This window comes from Pseudophryne corroboree, chromosome 8, assembly GCF_028390025.1.
Source record: "Pseudophryne corroboree isolate aPseCor3 chromosome 8, aPseCor3.hap2, whole genome shotgun sequence".
Taxonomy (NCBI): Eukaryota; Metazoa; Chordata; class Amphibia; order Anura; family Myobatrachidae; genus Pseudophryne; species Pseudophryne corroboree.
In genome coordinates this window covers 66,964,635-66,983,668 of record NC_086451.1, presented here as the reverse complement: position 1 = coordinate 66,983,668, position 19,034 = coordinate 66,964,635, and the positions used below count along the sequence as shown (strand labels likewise).

The following is a 19,034-nucleotide window of genomic DNA, read 5'->3' as shown; positions in this document are numbered from 1 at the left end:
AATGAAGGGTGGTATATGATTCCCTGATCTAATGGCGTTTCATAATGCCGCACATTTTAGATACATTAAAGGATGGATATTGGAAGACTTGACATTCATAAATCTAAAGATGGAGAATGAGATATTATATCCCTATTCACCAGGATCACTTCTACAAACTACTAATAATAATATTCCCTTATCAATTAAACAAAATATTCTTTTTCATGACACTTTTATTTTCTGGCAGACCATAAACAAAAGTTTGGGTCATCCCAACAATACAACAAAATATATGCCTATATGGAGTAATTTAAACTTCTTGCAAAGCATTGAAGATAAAAAATTCATGAACTGGAAAGAATTGGGAATTGCACAGATAAAAGATGTCTTTGACCCAGGAGGTGTGATGTACTCCTTTCAGCAACTTCAAGACCGATTTGGGATCCCAAGGTCAGATTTCTTTATGTGTTTGCAATTCCAACATGGGCCCTCATTCCGAGTTGTTCGCTCGCAAGCTGCTTTTAGCAGCTTTGCACACGCTAAGCCGCCGCCTACTGGGAGTGAATCTTAGCTTATCAAAATTGCGAACGAAAGATTAGCAAAATTGCGAATAGACACTTCTTAGCAGTTTCTGAGTAGCTCCACACTTACTCGGCAACTGCGATCAGTTCAGTCAGTTTCGTTCCTGGTTTGACGTCACAAACACTCCCAGCGTTCGGCCAGACACTCCTTCGTTTCTCCAGCCACTCCCGCGTTTTTCCCAGAAACGGTAGCGTTTTTTCGCACACACCCATAAAACGGCCAGTTTCCGCCCAGAAATACCCACTTCCTGTCAATCACATTACGAGCACCAGAACGAAGAAAAAACCTCGTAATGCCGTGAGTAAAATACCTAACTGCATAGCAAATTTACTTGGCGCAGTCGCACTGCGGACATTGCGCATGCGCATTAGCGACTAATCGCTCCGTTGCGATAAAAATATAACGAGCGAACAACTCGGAATGACCCCCATTATGAACAAACATTTCTGTTAGTATCTCAAAACCAACCCATCTCAGATATATTAGCTCTAGTCTAAACCTTATAAAATTAGCATTCTCTATTCAGATTTAATAGAGACAGACCTATCAAAGTTATGGTCACGCTCTTCTGCGACTTGGGCAACTTGTATAGTAGGAGTAGAAGAGTCAGACTACATACTTAAATATTACTATAAGACATTAAAATATTTACATTGTTCCACTCTCTTAGAAACTCATATAAAGTTTATTAATAGAGCATTTATATCTCGATTGCAACGCAGCTATTTTGTAATTGAAGGTCTGGTATATGCCTTAAGTGCAAAAGGCCCGGAGCCTCTTTGTAACACTGTTTTTGGAAGTGTCGAAAGGTGGTTAAATTCTGGAACAAAATCTTGGGGTTCATTAAACAAATAGCAAATATCCAATTTACGTTACATGTGATACCCATTCTGTTCTGCAACTTTGAGATCTGGATGGCGCTTATACGGGAACATAGTGTGTATGGTCTCCTTCCAATTCTAACAATTACTTTAACGATAGCAAAAATGGCTCTTCTAAAAAACTGGACTAAACCGGTAGCTCCCTACCTCCCTGAAGTCCAAAATCAATTGATAGAAACCTTGTATTTTGATAGAAGGACAGCATTTCCAGATCTGGACAAAGGAATGTTTAAGTTCTACAAGAAGTGGGAAGTATTCAGTATATCAATTTTCTTAATGGCTCGTTGCAAACAGATATAATGAAAGAGTTTGACTCAGTTATAGGTTCCCAGAGCAATCCATCTATGATATGAATACATAAGGGTCTCTATTATTCTGCTGTACAAGAGGATGTCTGTGTTATATCTTGGTATGAGCTCTACCGCAAGTCTAATGTCTGATTATTTAACGAAGAGTTGGAATTCAACTTCATATATAATATATGTTTGAAACAAAAACTGTATTGACACTTGTATCTTCAGGTAGACATTCTGTTTATTGAATACCAGATGTTTTAACAATGTTTTTGACAATTCTCCAGTTGGATGGGAGCTTCCCCCTCTTCCTTTCCCTTTCCCAACTCTTTTTCTTTGCTGTATACTTTACTATAATCTTTTCTGTTCTTTTCTTTTCTCTTATTTTCCTCTTTCTTTTCTTTTCCTCCTATTTCTTTTTGTATTAAAAACAAAAATGGTTCAACGTTACATGATGGTGTTGACATCTATTAACAGACAATTTAGTTCTAATAGTATTCAAGACATGGATTGCGACCCAGGAGTGACTGTATATGCACTTTGCTGCACCTCATGTATCTGTCTTGATTTATTTGAATGACCTTATGGATGTACACACTACTTATTGTCAGTATTGTTGAAGTATAATCACCTAAAGTGTAATCTTTGACAAATTCAATAAAAATATATTTATTAAAACACCCTTCTCATCAATTAATTAGTTCAACACAGGTGACTGCAATTGTAACCAGAGATGATCTCTGAGATCTGAACCCACCTGAACTTCACGAACCGAGCTGGGAACCGAGTCCGGCTTGTGACTTCCCGCCAGACTCGGATCCCAGAACGAGGCAAAATATCATCATCCCGCTATAAGATTATCGTAAGTTTTGTATTCCATATAAAGAGCCACGTGTCACCATTTTCACTCCTGACTTAGAGAGTGAGGGAGAGAGACCTCTCTCTCTGTAGGTGCTGGTGTTGGGTGGGGTCAGTGTGTGTGCTCTTTAGGAGTGCTGTGTGTGTGCTGTTTGGGGTGCTGTCCTGTCACTGTGGTGTCCTGTGCTGTTAGCAGTGCTGTCCTGTCACTGTGGTGTCCTGTGCTGTTAGGGGTGCTGCAGCTGTACATGGGTATTGCTATCCTGTCACTGTGCTGTCCAGTCACTGTGGTGTCCTGTGCTGTTAGGGGTGCTGCAGCTGTATATGGGTGTTGCTGTCCTGTCACTGTGCTGTCTTGTATGCTGTACAAAATACAGGGGTGTTGTAAAGGTACACCGGCCCTGTCTTGTATGCTGTAAAATTACAGGGGTGCTGTGAAAATAGAGGTACACTGGCCCTGTCCTGTATGCTGTAAAATTACAGGGGTGCTGTGAAAATAAAGGTACACTGGCCCTGTCTTGTATGCTGTAAACTTACAGGGGTGCTGTGAAAATAAATGTACACTGGCCCTGTCTTGTATGCTGTAAAAATACAGGGGTGCTGTGAAAATAAATGTACACTGGCCCTGTCCTGTATGCTGTAAAAATACAGGGATGCTGTGAAAATAAATGTTCACTGGCCCTGTCGTTTATGCTGTAAAAATACAGTGGTGCTGTTGTTAAAATAAAGGTACACTGGCCCTGTCTTGTATGCTGTCAAATTACAGGGGTGTTGTTAAAATACAGGGGTGCTGGCCCTGTTCTGTATGCTGTAAAAATACAGGCGTGTGGTGAAAATACAGGGGTGCTGGTTCTGTCCTGTATGCTGTAATAAATACAGGGGTGTTGTAAAGGTACACTGGCCCTATCTTGTATGCTGTAAAATTACAGGAGTACTGTGAAAATAAAGGTACACTGGCCCTGTCCTGTGTGCTGTAAAATTACAGGGGTGCTGTGAAAATAAAGGTACACTGGCCCTGTCCTGTATGCTGTAAAAATGCAGGGGTGCTGTGAAAATAAATGTATACTGTCCCTGTCTTGTATGCTGTAAAAATACAGGGGTGCTGTGAAAATAAATGTACACTGGTCCTGTCTTGTATGCTGTAAAATTACAGGGGTGCTGTGAAAATAAAGGTATACTGGCCCTGTCTTGTATGCTGTAAAAATGCAGGGGTGCTGTTGTTAAAATAAAGGTACACTGGCCCTGTCCTGTATGCTGAAAAAATACAGGAGTGCTGTGAAAATAAATGTACGCACTGGCCCTGACATGTATGCTGTGTAAATACCAAATTGCTTTCCTAACAAATATTTAAAATGCTCGCTCTAATATATACTGCAGACGCCAGGCGCATCTTATTACCATATACGATAAAAGTGCGCTGTACATCTCAAAACACTACATCCCTTAAGAGAAAAGAATACACCCACACATTGTCTGAGTTCCAAAGCTCACTGATGTATACATTTGTTATTAAAAGGTTATGTATTCAATATATCACAATGTACAGTATATATATATATATATATATATATATTTACATGGTTACAATTTATACAGTAAGCAGCTAATACAAACTAAATCAAATACATACAGTTACAGGCCAGCATACAATACCATTCCCTCAATGCATCCTCCGCTCCATATATCTCTCTCTCTCTCAGCAAATAAATACAGGAACTGATCTGGCAACATCTCCACCATCGTCTGGGACAAAACAGCAACTCTTGTGTGTCTGATCAGCAATGTGCTATCTAGTTTGGGGGAGTGCACACATCTAGTCTAAGGGAGGGAACTTTCTCATTCATGATGAGTCACTGGTCTGTTCGTATGCTAACAAATTTCAGCCTTGAAGACATCAAAAGGGCTGGCCTGAGTTTCCTGTCCACCAACTGCTTGGAATGTCCATTGTTCTAATAAGAGTGACTTTAGCTTTCATACATTTAATCATAACTACGTATTGCAATGTCCTACAACTTAATAACAAGTATCAAATAAATCTACACATTAATCTGGTGACTGTAATACCAAGCACGACATGTCTATCTTGCTCTGCTCCAATAATACACATACATGATGTTACTCCATTATATAATTTTAAATCATTATGATGTCTGGCGCTTGATATGTTATAATTATGTGCTGTAGGAAATATGTGTCGAATCTATCTCTGTGGCATGTCTGTGTAAATGCATATGTTATCATATATTGCTGTGCTCGCTGCGCGTATTTGCAAGCATAGCGACTTATAATGTGTGGAGTCTGTATGTTCTCTCTATGTAATATTTTTGACTTCGACAGCTGTAAAAATAGAGGGGTGCTGTGAAAAAAAATGTACACTGGCCCTGTCTTGTATGCTGTAAAAATACAGGGGTGCTGTGAAAATAAAGGGGGCACTGTTCTATGTGCGGTAATAAAAAAGGGGTCCTGTCCTGTGAAATGGAGAACAAAAATTTGGAGGAAAAAATAGTGAAAGATCAGGAACCACTTCCAGTACTAGTGCTAAAGCTGCTGCTGCCATCAGTCATGACATTGACGATGCAATTCCATCAACGTTGTCTGCTCAGGCCGATCCCCAATATCATAGAGGGCATGTAAAAGCCCAATGTCATAGAGGGCATGTAAAATCCAAGAAGCAAAAATTAATAACCAAGAAAAAAAAGAAATTATCTGATAAGAAACGTAAAATTGGCAATATGCAATTCACGACATAAAGTGGCAAGAAAAGGCTAAGGTTCATGACTAGTGGTTCAACTTCTCATGAAGATGGAAGCCCTCCTCATTCTCAAAAAAATGAATAAAATAAAGCTTGTTAAAGCACAGGAAAAAACAACTGTGCATTCAGAGATATCACAAATCCCAAGGAGAGTCCAAGTGTGTCTACTGGTGCAATGTCTAGGTCGGACCTTCTAAAGACTGTAGGGGAAGAAGAGGCTCCTACCACCATTTGCATGCCCCCTGCAAGTGCTGGGAGGAGCACCGCCAGTCCTGTTGCTGATATTGAGATTGAGGATGTCACTGTAGAAGTACACCAGAATGAGGAGTATATTGGTGTAGCTGACGCTGAGGAGAAAGTTGACGATGAGAATTCTGATGGTGATGTGGTTTGTTTGAATAAGGCACCAGTGGAGACAGTTGTTGGCCATGGGATGAAAAAGCCCATTGTCATGCCTGGGCAAAATACCCCCAAAAATAACGAGATTTATGGTAAGAACTTACCGTTGTTAAATCTCTTTCTGCGAGGTACACTGCGCTCCACAAGTAAAGACAATGGGGTGTAGAGTAGGATCAGGATCCGAGGCACCAACAAGCTCAAGAGCTTTGACTGTTCCCAAGATGCATAGCGCCGCCTCCTCTATAACCCCGCCTCCCTGCACAGGAGCTCAGTTTTTAGTTAACTAGCCCAATGCAGTAGCAGGAAAAGAGACGACAACAGTTAGTAGCCACATACACCACACTCTCACGACAGGAGAAGTGTCAGCGGCTAATGCCATACCAACCCAAAGAAGCTAAGTGCGTCAGGGTGGGCGCCTTGTGGAGCCCAGTGTACCTTGCAGAAAGAAATTTAACAACGGTAAGTTCTTACCATAAATCTCATTTTCTGCTTTGGGGTACACTGGGCTCCACAAGGGAAGACAATGCGGATGTCCTAAAGCAGTTCCTTATGGGAGGGGACGCACTGTAGCGGGCACAAGAACCCGGCGTCCAAAGGAAGCATCCTGGGAAGCGGCAGTATCGAAGGCATAGAACAGAGTTTCTCAAACTCGGTCCTCGGGGGCACACACAGTGCATGTTTTGCAGGTAACCCAGCAGGTGCACAGGTGTATTAATTACTCACTGACACATTTTAAAAGGTCCACAGGTGGAGCTAATTATTTCACTTGCGATTCTGTGAGGAGACCTGCAAAACATGCACTGTGTGTGCCCCCGAGGACCGAGTTTGAGAACCTCTGGCATAGAACCTTATGAACGTGTTCACTGAGGATCACGTAGCCGCCTTGCACAATTGTTCAAGGGTCGCACCATGGCGGGCCACCCAAGAAGGTCCAACGGACCGAGTAGAATGGGCCGTAATGTGAGCAGGAGCTGACAGACCAGCCTTCACTTAAGCATGGGCAATCACCATTCTAATCCATCTGGCCAAAGTCTGCTTGTGAGCAGGCCAGCCCCGTTTGTGAAATCCAAACAGAACAAAGAGAGAATCAGATTTCCTAATAGAAGCAGTTCTCTTCACATAGATACGGAGAGCCCGTACCACATCCAAAGACCGCTCTTTGGGAGACAGATCAGGAGATACAAGTGCCGGAACCACAATCTCCTGGTTAAGATGGAACGAAGAAACCACCTTAGGTAAATATCCGGGACGAGTCCTAAGAACCGCCCGGTCACTGTGAAATATCAGATATGGGGAACTACAAGACAAGGCACCCAAATCCGACACTCTTCTAGCTGAGGCAATAGCCAGCAGAAACACCACCTTAAGGGAAAGCCACTTAAGATCAGCTGAACCAAGAGGTTCAAACGGAGACTCTTGTAACGCCTCCAAAACCACCGTCAAGTCCCAAGGAGCCACAGGCGGGACATAGGGAGGTTGGATACGCTACACACCCTGAGTAAAGGTATGCACATCAGGTAAGGTCGCAATTTTTCTCTGAAACCACACCGACAAGGCAGAAATGTGAACCTTGAGGGAAGCCAGACGCAGGCCTAAATCCAGGCCCTGCTGAAGAAAAGCCAAAAGCTTGGCTGTACTAAACTTGGAAGCATCATAATTGTTAGATGCGCACCAAACAAAGTAAGAATGCCAGACCCTATGGTAAATCTGAGCAGAAGCCGGTTTCCGGGCCCGCAACATAGTTTGAATGACTGCAGCTGGTATGTGCGGGGGCGGCTGCTGCGGCGTATTAGATCCGTGGCAGCCGCCGCCAGTAGTACTGTGCACGTGCCTTCAAAGCTGACCCCTCAGTGCTGATCCCGGCTATGGGAGGTGATTGCGGCAGGCGCGGGTGGGGGAGCAGCTGACAGAGGGAGCCGTGTGGGGTTCTCGGCACCCCCCTTATTCCGGCGCCCGGGGCATTAGACCCCCTTAGCCCCCCCCCTAGTTGCGGCTCTGATGTAGAATACTTAAGTGTCTTGTAAAGTCACAGCGCTGACTATCAGACGGCTTTACAAAGGAGGATTTGCCCAAGCAGTCCCAGGAACAGTGTAGCTGAGAGAAATGGTTCCCAGACATTGACTGGGAGTGAGGGAGAGACAGATATGCAGCTCCAGGGCAGGAACATTTACTGTAAATGGTGCCCTGGGGCTGGGGGAGGGGCTACAGGTCTAAGCCTTATCCCCTCTGCTGGCTTAACCACCTGGTACTGCGGGCCAATATAAATAGGTTTATGAGAGAAAACCTGACCTTTACCCTTGCCCTGGTGGTCTAGTGGGGTCGTCTGTATGCCACACTGTCCACCGCCAGCACGCGCGGCCCGCCTCCCACCGGCCGCGCTGGATCCCGATATAGCGCGGGTCCCGCAAACGGGACCCACTTATCAGCTCCCGAACTGCGGCCACGCGATCCCGGAGAGCCCCAGCCGTGTGTGTCTAACTGGAAGAAAACCGGAGCTTCCTGCTGTAGTTACCCGGCAACCAGGGCACGGGAGTGTACAGCGCCGCTGGGGAGAGCTGGAGCTGCAGCAGTGAATGTCTCCTGACATTTACACACTGCTGCTGCCCTTGTAGTCTTCACTTTTTCTTCAAAAAAGCTCTTCTTAGGGCTGCCTGGAGCAGCCCCTCTGTTATGTGCCTGCTATCTGCAGCACCAACTATAAAACTGAGCTCCTGTGCAGTGAGGCGGGGTTATAGAGGAGGCGGCGCTATGCATCTTGGGAACAGTCAAAGCTTTTGAGCCTGTTGGTGCCTCGGATCAAGATCCTACTCTACACCCCATTGTCTTTCCTTGTGGAGCCCAGTGTACCCCACAGCAGAAACATAAATTATTTTTTCATTTACCAATTATTTATATAGTGTACACATATTCCGCAGCGCTTTACAGAGAATATTTGGCCATTCACATCAGCCCATGCTCCAGTGAAGCATACAATTAATTTTCCCTACCACATGTACACGCACACACGTTCACACTAGGGTTAATTTTGTTGGGATCCAATTAACCTACCAGTATATTTTTGGATTGTGAGAGGAAACCAGAGTACCCAGAGGAAAACCACGCAAGTACAGAGAGAATATACAAACTCCACACAGTCAGGGCCATGGTGGGAATCGAACCCATGACCTCAGTGTTGTGATGCAGTAATGCTAACCATTACGCCATCCGTACTGCCCTCCTCTTCGGTGTGTAATTATTTCTCTGTGAGGATGAGGATGTAAACACTGAAGGGGTGAGGAATCTGTAGAGCCAATTTGTGCATCGAGAGATTAATTGCTTCTTTTTTGGTGGGGTCCCAAACAAAACAATCATTTCAGCCACAGTCGTGTGGCAGACCCTGTCGCTGAAATGATTGGTTTGTTAAAGTGTGCATGTCTTGTTTATACAACATAGGAGTGGGTGGGAAGGCCCAAGGACAATTCCATCTTGCATGTCTTTTCTTTGCCACATCATTCCAGGGGTGCTACCCTATGTGGGGTGCTGCCCCTCTGCCCTATCAGTCCAGGGGTGCTGTCCCACTGCTCTTTAAGTCCAGGGATGCTGTTGCCTGTCTGCTGTGCTGTGTAATTCTCCGGGGGTGCTGCCTATGCTGTATAAATGCAGGGGTGTTGCCTATCTGCTGTATAAGTCCAGGGGTGCTGCCTATCTGCTGTATAAGCCCAGAGGCACTGCCGTTTAATTCCAGGGGTGCTGCTGTACTTGATCCTAGATTTAAATTAAAGCCTAGAGCAGAATACGAAACAAGCTTCAACATCACAACCAGATTTATGAAAACATATAGCCGCAAAGGTGGAAATGGAAAATGCAATTTTGACTAAGTGTTTTTCAATAAGTGGGGAGAGACCACATTTGTGGCCAAAGTCAGTCAGACTCAGAAGAGTCAGAATCATAATCCAGCGGAACGTGACATGGCAACATCTCCTACTTCATTTTCTCTGGCAACTGCTGGAGAAAACTAGATTTTCCAAACACACCTATGTATATATGTCTGCCATATAATTCCAGGGGTGCCCTGTCTGAACCCGCTCATCTCTTGTAGATATATCTTCTAGTGTGCACTGTGTACCCAGCTTTAGCGAAAGGTCCTTCTCAATTATTTCATGTTAGGAACTCAAATGAATGGTTCCAATTAGTCAACCTGAATTGTGATTTATTATTAATGTTCCACATTTTGGGATTATTTACAAGATGCGCATTTGTTGTGCAGGGTTCTTTTCTCACGGTGTTAGAACAGAGTTTCAGTGATCTTGCATTGCATCAGCTTTCCATTGCATTGCAGCACTAGATGGACCAGTAGCTCCTATGAGGCACAAACAGTTACTGAATAAGGGCCCAGTATGGAGTCTCATGGTGGCTTACAGCCAGGAAGATGTCTGGCTTGTAATATGAAATGAGTTTTGACTAGAGTGGTAAGTTCCACTAGGGCAGGAACTGAATAACAAAAAATTCACTGCACAGTCTTACTTAGTACTGTACCGAACCCACCCAAACTCAACTTGTCCGATCCGGGGCTGCTGTGGGGGGCTGCTAAAACCTCTATGGGGCTGCTTTATTTAAAAATAAAATATGAATAAAATAAACAAGACACACAGGTATGCTCACATGCATGTAACTGGGACACACAGATATGCTCACATGCGTGTAACTGGGAGCTGTGAAAAATCAAAATAAGGCATAAAATATGTAAGTAATAATGCAATAAAAAAATGCAAAAAAAGAAACCCACAAGATTTTTCCAGACTCCGTGGAGGTTAAAATATCCCAGCATTAAATCTGAGATTATTTTAATCCCTGAAAATGGAGAAGGGCTACAAATTCGGAGGCTTTGGCCCCTAGTTTTTCAGTTTGTCCAGTAATGTGGTAAATATATATTTGCTTGGTTGAAGTCCTTTCTGTTCCACACCAATATAGGAGTGGAGGTGAAAGCCTGTGTGTTGATCCTGATTGCGTGTGCCTCTCTCATTTTTTAATCACCTTCTTGACACTGTCCTCTTCCTTTTGCCTCTTCTTAGAATGTGAAAAGTCATCAAATATGGAGGTTGTATGTTTGTAGCTAGCTATGATTATGATTTGGCCTAAAAACAATATTGTGAGGTGTTTAGAATAGACTGGAAATGAGTGGAAATGAATGTTATTGAGGTTAATAATACTGTAGGATCAAAAGTACTCCCAAATTCTGTGATCTTAGCTGTTTTTATGTTTTTTTCAAAAATCATCCAGATCCAAAACCCAGAAAGAGTGGTTTTGGCAAAACCAATCCAGATCCAAAACACAAATGGAGATCAAGATCCAAAACCAAAACCCAAAACCTGAAAAGTGTCCGTCGCACATCTCTAATAAACACACCATCGGCCAAACTCTAAAGTAGTTTTCAAAGAAAACACTGTAACAGGGTAACTTACTATAATTATATATTGCAAACACCCCCCCGTGAATTATGCACTTTCGGTATCAAAACACAGTTTTCAAATACAACTCCTCCTGAGCAGTGTGTTTGGGGAAGCCTGCACAGATCCGTGAGATCTGTGCAGCTCTTGAGCTGATGCTGTTTGTAAAATTACCAGTGAAAAATTAGCATAGGGGATCCCCAGTAATGAAACATCCTGCAACGGGCTCTTGGACCAGTCCTGGTTCAAAAAATATGAGGGGGAAAAGATGCAGGGGGCCCCGTACTTTTTAAACCAGCACAAGGCTCCACTAGTCAGCAGGATAATGCTAGAGCATGGGCACACATTTATGGTGTTTCCGTGGCCCAATTACCCCCCAACTGGTCAGCCCTGGCCAGGCATTCCTGGGGGAGTTTGCCCCCCACTCTAGGGCACCCAAGGCCAGTCCTGAAACCCAGGGTTTCTCCCGGCACCTGTGGGCGCTGGGCTAGGGATACGGTCATTAGGTTGACAACACTTAGGTTGACAGTCATTTGGTTGACCACTATAGATCGACATGCATTAGGTCGACATGGTCACCAGGTTGACATGGTCATTAGGTCAACATGTACTAGGTCGACATGGAAAAAGGTTGACATGAGTTTTTCATATTTTTTCCCATTTTTTGGACTTTTTCATACTTTACGATCCACATGAACTACGATTAGGAATAGTAATCTGTGCCAAACGCAGTGGCAGCGGAGCGAGGCATCTTGCCCGAAGCATGGAGAACGAAGCAAGCCATGCAAGGGGACACAGTGCACTAATTGGCGTTCCCCGTCACTGTACGAAGAAAACGACATAAAAAAGTAAAAAAACTCATGTCAACCTTTTTCCATGTCGACCTAGTACATGTCGACCTAATGACCGTGTCGACCTAATGCATGTCAACCAATAGTGGTCGACCTAATGATTGTCGACCTAAGTGTGGTCAACCTAATGAGCTATACCCCTGGGCTGATGTGTTGTAAAAAAAAAGATTAATATTCTCTTTTGTTGCGTAACTACGGGTCCCAGCAAGCCTCCCCATGTGCTGGTACCTGGAGAACCACAAGTACCAGCATATGGGGCATTAAAGTGCCCGCTGGTACCTGTAGTTCCACAACAAAAGAAATTTTACAATAAAGACACCCACACCTACACTCTCTGAAGTGGTTCAGTCCTCTTCTCCAGTAGAATCCATAGGGTACCTGTAGTAAAAAAAATATATAAAAAACAAACGGGTGTAGTCTGGTGGCGCGCTACGCACGCCACGCTATTTCTTCTCTCTCCAGGGGGATCGTGGACCCCCAAGAGAGAGAATAGTTGTCGGAATGCCGGGTGTCGGGATTCCGGCGCCGGTATACTGAGCACCGGGATGCCAACAGCCGGCATACTGAATACCACCAAAAACAAACATACTCCCATAATTCCTATAGCGCAGGTCAGTCCACTTCAATCCGTGTAGGCATCCCAGGAATTGATAAAATAAAACGCTAATAATCCTCTCCTTGCCAGACCGGTAGAAGTGTTTAGCAGAGATTCATTTGTTTTTATGCCGGCAACCAGCAGAAGGTGCGAAACAGTTATTCAATTGTTGCTCCGTTCGCGAACGAACGACTGCCGGCACTGACATTTCAGCTCGCACCCCCCTTGGAGAGCGAGCTGAAATTCGCAAAGTGACCCTTTTGGGCACCCAAACGGCACTTTTCGCATCGCGCCAAGTAGTTTAGTCCGGTTTAGACGACCTGACTATATAGGGTGCGAACAGTGCAAAACCAGAAAAACTATTGAATATCTGCAATCTCCCGTCACTTTAGACAGGAGATAGGGCGAGAGTCAATTGATTCGCTCCCGCTATGTGCTAACACATACACTTCTACCATGGCAGCAGCTTTATGAATTGGCTTTAGTGAGGCCAGGCATCCGCCTATCACAGCATCCCCATAGAAGTGAAGAGTGATTTATTTGAAAAAACACCCAAGGGTCTTCGGCCAGTTCAGTCGTCAATCACCACCTGCTGCTGCAGCTTACGTACGTACGGACGGCTGACCCATACACACACAGCGATGTGCCAGTACATCATTAGATATATTGCCCGTCGGCCGTGCTGCCGGGCTGACACGATAGTGTCTGTAAACGATGGCATTCACAGACATATCGCTCGTACATACTGGCCGACGGACTCGTCATATATCGGAAAGGTGGAGGTAGTGGGGTTTGGGGGCAACCAGGGAGGTGGTAGAAACTGTAAGATATATACTTAACTGGCCCCAATAAATTCTGTTGCTGGCCCTGTAGGCAGACGTGTTAAAAGGAAGAAAGTTCTGCACTGCTATTTGTGCCTTGTGATTCTCTGCCCGGTCTACCATATTAGTCTGCAGGGGATGCATTTGATATGCCGGCTGTTTGGATCTTGGCGCTCAGCATACCGACAGCGGGATCCCGACAGCCGGCATACCAACAACTATTCTCCCTATTGGGGTGTCCATGACACCCCTGGAGGGAGAATAAAGAGCGCACACCACTGTGCCCACAGCGTGGCGAGCGCAGCAAGCCCGCAAGGGGCTCTTTGGCGCTCGCCCGCAGCCAGCATGCCTGCGGTTGGGATCCTGGCACCGGTATGCTGGGTGCCAGAATCCCGACAGCTGGCATAACGTAGTACACCCAGTCTGCAGGACCCTATGCTAGTTCTTATATTTTCTCCTCTCTTTCCTTACCATCCTTACTATCGCTCTATTGCATTATTCCTAAGAGTTCATGGGGGTCATTTCCAGTTGATCGCTAGCTGCCGTTGTTCGCAGCACAGCGATCAGGCTAAAAATTGGCATATCTGCGCATGCATACGCACCGCAATGCGCAGGCGCGTCTTACAGGTACAATGAGCATCGTGGGTTTGCACAGAGTCTAACGAACATTCCTGTCACACGGCCGAACGCAGGAAGATTGACAGGAAGTGGGCATTGGCATAACTGAAAATTTTGCTCTCCCTGGACAAAAAAGTTTCTGGTGCACAACCCCCCATAGAACTGTCAAAAAAAATCATTTGCACGCATCTTAGGCATGTATGCGTCCCAAAAAGGGTGTGTGGCCTTACAGGAAAAAAAACACATACACATTATACCCACCGTAGAAGTGCCACACATAATGCATACCTCCCAACTGTCCGAATTCCAGCAGGACAGTCCCGCTATTCGGACACTGTCCCGCTGCCCCACCCGTGGGTGGCAGTGTCCCGCGGGCAGGTGGAGGCAGTTGGAAGATCCTGTGATCACTGCTGCTCTGCTCTGCAAAGTAGCCGGTGATCACTGAACAGATGCCGTGCGGCATCTAAACAGTGCTGCGGAGTGAGGTGGGGGATGCCCAGCAGCTCAGGGAGCGCTGGGAACGCCCCCAAAATGATGAAAATGGGGGTCGGGCGGAAAGCTCCGCCCCTTCTGATGAGGCCCCACCCACTTTCTGGCAGCTGCCATGCCTCTGGTGCGGCAAATCCCTATTTCAGAAATTAAAATGTTGGGAGGTATGCATAAAGCCCACAGGAGAAGTGTCACACATAAAGCCCACAGCTGGAGTAATGCCATATAATATATAATAGCCACAAACGAAAAAGTGCTGTATGTAATGCCCACAGCAAGAGCAGTAGTGCCATATACAATGCCCACAGCAGGAGTAGTAGTGCTATATGTAATGCCCACAGCAGGAGTAGTGGTAACAATACTCACCAGCAAATTGATCCCCTTGCAAAACTCAAAAATTGCTGCTAAAATGGTGGCCCTGCCTTGGAATGGGGTCTGCGTAGTGGATACAGGCTGGGAAGGAATCCACGTGGTGGCTGCAATCTGGGAAGAAGGCGTCCGTGAGATGCGGTGCCACACTGTGGTATCCGGCGCGTGGGAAGCCATGATCTCCGTGACGGCTCCACCTCCTCTGATCCTCCAGGAGCCGTCTCAGCTCCGTTCTCCTTCTCATCTCCAGATGTTCAATAAATCCACAAAATAAAATTTTCTTTTAAAAAAATGTTCAGGAAAAGAACAGATATTATAGTGCTCTGAACAATGGGATATAACGCCAGAAGTTTTATACTAGTTGTAAAAAACTAACTAGAATGCTCTTCCGAGGCCAGATTAAAGCATCAGCAACAAATGCTTCCACCGCAGAAATGGCACTGATGCTACTGTGTGCTGGGCTTTTCTAACTGCCGTTGGATAGCAAAATGGCCGATAGGAATGTATGTTAATCTCAACTAGGTATGTGTTGGGGAGGGGACTAAATATTAGGGTAGTTGGGGGGTGTGGTTTTTGGATATTGGTCATGGATCCAGAGATGGAGAAATAATAGGGTTATGGGTTGGGAGGAAGGAAGGGTGGTGTACGAATCACAAAAGGAGAAGATTTAATATTGATAATATGATAAAATATTTTGTCATAATATTTTTTATTCATATTTTTATATATTATTAGTTCAGTTTATAAGTGTAAACACAATGGTAGAGGGTAAATAGGATAATCAGGACAATTATTGGTTCGATTATTGAGTTCAGTACACATATGTATATATTTTGTTAAATGGATAAATTAGTAAAGAATATGTTCCTATGCTTGATATGTACCCAGTGGTGGAGGAATGGTAGAGAAAAGGATTAGGAAGGGTGAAGCTGGGTGTTCGAATCATATGAAGGGGTGATATTACAGTGGTACATTTAAGCAAACTAAAATGTTTTTAAATTTATATTTCTTAATGTTGGTAGTATATTAGGTATGGACAGTGGTGCAAGTAGAAAAAATGTCTTACGGGTACTGTGTGCGCGCGCGCCCCGCAAAAAAATGGGTGTGGCCAAATGCCACATGGGGCGTGGCCAATGAAAATGGGGGCGTGATACACATATGGGGGGAGGGGCAGATACACGTATGACCCCAATAGTGCCAGATACACATTGCCCCACAGTGCCAGATACACATTGCCTCACAGTGCCAGATACACATTGCCCCACAGTGCCAGATACAGAAATGCCCCCAGAGTGCCAGATATACATTGCCTCACAGTGTCAGATACACATTGCCCCACAGTGCCAAATACACAAATGCCCCCACTGTGTCAGATATACATTGCCCCCCGTGCCAGATACAGAAATGCCCCTACAGTGCCAGATATGCCCCCAGTGCCAGATATCCCCCAGTGCCAGGTATACATGCCCCCCCAGTGCCAGATATCCCCCAGTGCCAGGTATACATGCCCCCCCTGTGCCAGATATTCCCCAGTGCCAGGTATATATGCCCCCCTGTGCCAGATATGCCCCCAGTGCCAGATATCCCCCAGCGCCAGGTATACATGCCCCCCCAGTGCCAGATATCCCCCAGTGCCAGGCATACATGCCCCCCCTGTGCCAGATATCCCCCAGTGCCAGGTATATATGCCCCCCTGTGCCAGATATGCCCCCAGTGCCAGATATCCCCCAGTGCCAGATAGAAATGCCCCCCCCCCCCCCAGTGCCAGATATCCCCCAGTGCCAGGTATAACATGCCCCCCCCTTCCCTGCTCACCGCTGCCGCTGGCCGCTGCTGTCCTGTCTGTCATGTGAGGGAAGCAGAGCGCAGCCTGCGCCTCTCCTTCCCCTCAGTCTCCGGCGGGTGTCTCACAGTTTAATTCAGCGCCGATCCGTGAGCCAATCAGAGCTCGCGGTGCGAGCTCTGATTGGCTCACGGATCGGCGCTGAATTAAACTATGACACCCGCCGGAGACTGAGGGGAAGGAGAGGCGCAGGCTGCGCTCTCCTCCCCTCACATCAGCGGCGATGCGGCGGGGACGGCGGGTGCGTCGTGGAGCCAGCAGAGGGAGGGAGGGAGGGAGGGAAGAGGAGCGGCGGCCCGTCGGTGTGGGTACGGCGTACCCACGGCTAAATTCTTACGGGTACGCCGTACCCACCCGTACCCGCCCACTTGCACCACTGGGTATGGATTCACTCCTAGGGATAAAGATTATGAATACATTTTGGTAAATGGCTGTGGATGTATTATAGTGGAAAGAGGAGAATTCTATGGACAAGCGGACAATAAGGTTTTCTTTATTTATTTATTTATTTACATATTTGTGTATGTATCTGTTTTTTATTTTGTTTTTTAAATACGGATGGATTTGATAATAATATGTTCATGATTATATATCAGAATGCATTTAGGAATAAAAGAAATCTAAACAGTTTCTTTCTATCATAAGTAATTATAAGGAGGTTGGAGCAGGAGGTGTAGCTGAGCAGGTGTAACAACAGGTAATAATTATTCATCATTATCTGCACCAATGGAGTTGGAGAGTTGTTCTTTAAAAAGGGTCCTGGATTCTCTGGAGATTATTCTTGGCTAAAGCTTCTGTAAAAGGAGCGAAACGCGTCAGAAGTGTGGATTTTGGACCCATATATTCTCTTTTGAACCTACCAATACTGCTGTTCATCGCCATCAACATCAGCCCATCAGCAATTGAGAGGAGAGAGACCGGGACCTGGGTGCTTGCAAGCAGCACCAAAACGGTGCGGTCTCGTTGATCCCTGTGGCTGGATATCCTCGTCACCAGCGGGCGTCATTGCAGACGCTTGTTCCCCTGAAACCGGGACCGCGACACAGACCTTTGGGGCTTCAGTTTGCGATACACAGCACGGACGGTTACTACACGTAAGGCTCTGTCCAGGAGCGCATTGTCATGCTTTATTTCTATCTTTGCTGACGAGCAGTCGAATATGGAACATTGTTTACCTTTAAAAAGCATCTAAGGAACTTATATCCCTATATGGGTTACAGAAACAAATGAATGTGCATTCTAATAAGTTTATTATGCGGACTGAAATATAGTTAATACAATTTGTCCATAACTGGGCATAGAGTAGCTTGGCTCCACCTCCTTGTGTTAAGTCTATAGTATTTTTTAATACTGATTGTTATTATTTTACATTGTTCATGATATTTTAGACCGGTCTAATTTTTTATGTGTATTAAAACATATGAAATACAGTAAAATTTTGTAGTTTGATCATTTGAATATCAGCCATACCATAATAAATAGCGCAGAGAGCTAATTGGTAAAGTAGCTTTGAAAATCAGCACAGGGACCACCTGTGCTAATTATTCTGACTTGAAGACCCCAAGTCAGTAGCTCTGTATTGCAGCTTGAAAACAATTAATTGATGATATATTAATTGAATTTAATTATCTATTAAGCGCCTGGTTGCAGTTTGTGTGAAAATGGCCAACCCGCCCATAACACTGCAGTCAGGCGGCCATATTTCTTACTGGCATGGAGAAAACCAGCTGCTGAGTATCTGTATTCCTATGAATTGTGCTGACTGTTGTTGCTAACTAGTTTACTCCATATTTCTACAAACTTTACAATGAAGCCCCACCCACTAACCCATAAGCACCACCCCCTGTGCGGTAACAGATTGGGATTGTATGTAATAGTGACAGTTGGCTGGTATGTCTCATGGTAAATTCCCATCTGTCCCTTTACTATCACAGCTTCCCCTGAAACCTGCTCAATCCCAAATCATTACTCTGTAGTCTGCAATATACTAAATCCATAGACCCCAACTGTAATAATTTGCATATTATTTCTTATCTGCAGCCTGGCTTATCAATCCTGTGGCCGTGGCCAGGAGACTGATTACAGCCGCTAGAACTATCCTCAGCAGGAGCTGCGGAACTGCGCTTCTTCCAGATTCTAACAAAATGTGCCTGAGTGACAGGACGTAGCTCTGTCGTAACAAAATGCATTGGATGTTGGGACTAATTCAGATCTGATCTTAGCACATCTACGATCAGCTTCTCTGACATGCTGGACGCCCAGCACAGGGCTAGTC

General features: G+C 45.1%; 1 long non-coding RNA gene across 1 annotated transcript in view; it reads right to left on the bottom strand.

Annotated features, from left to right (window-relative positions):
- Nucleotides 1-261: 261 nt before the first annotated feature.
- LOC134948532 (uncharacterized) overlaps nucleotides 262-19,034 on the bottom strand; it is a 175,978-nt gene continuing 157,205 nt past the window's right edge. Inside the window, exon 3 of the long non-coding RNA XR_010182969.1 lies at nucleotides 262-2,153. This is a non-coding gene — a long non-coding RNA (uncharacterized LOC134948532). The remainder of the gene's footprint in view (nucleotides 2,154-19,034) is intronic.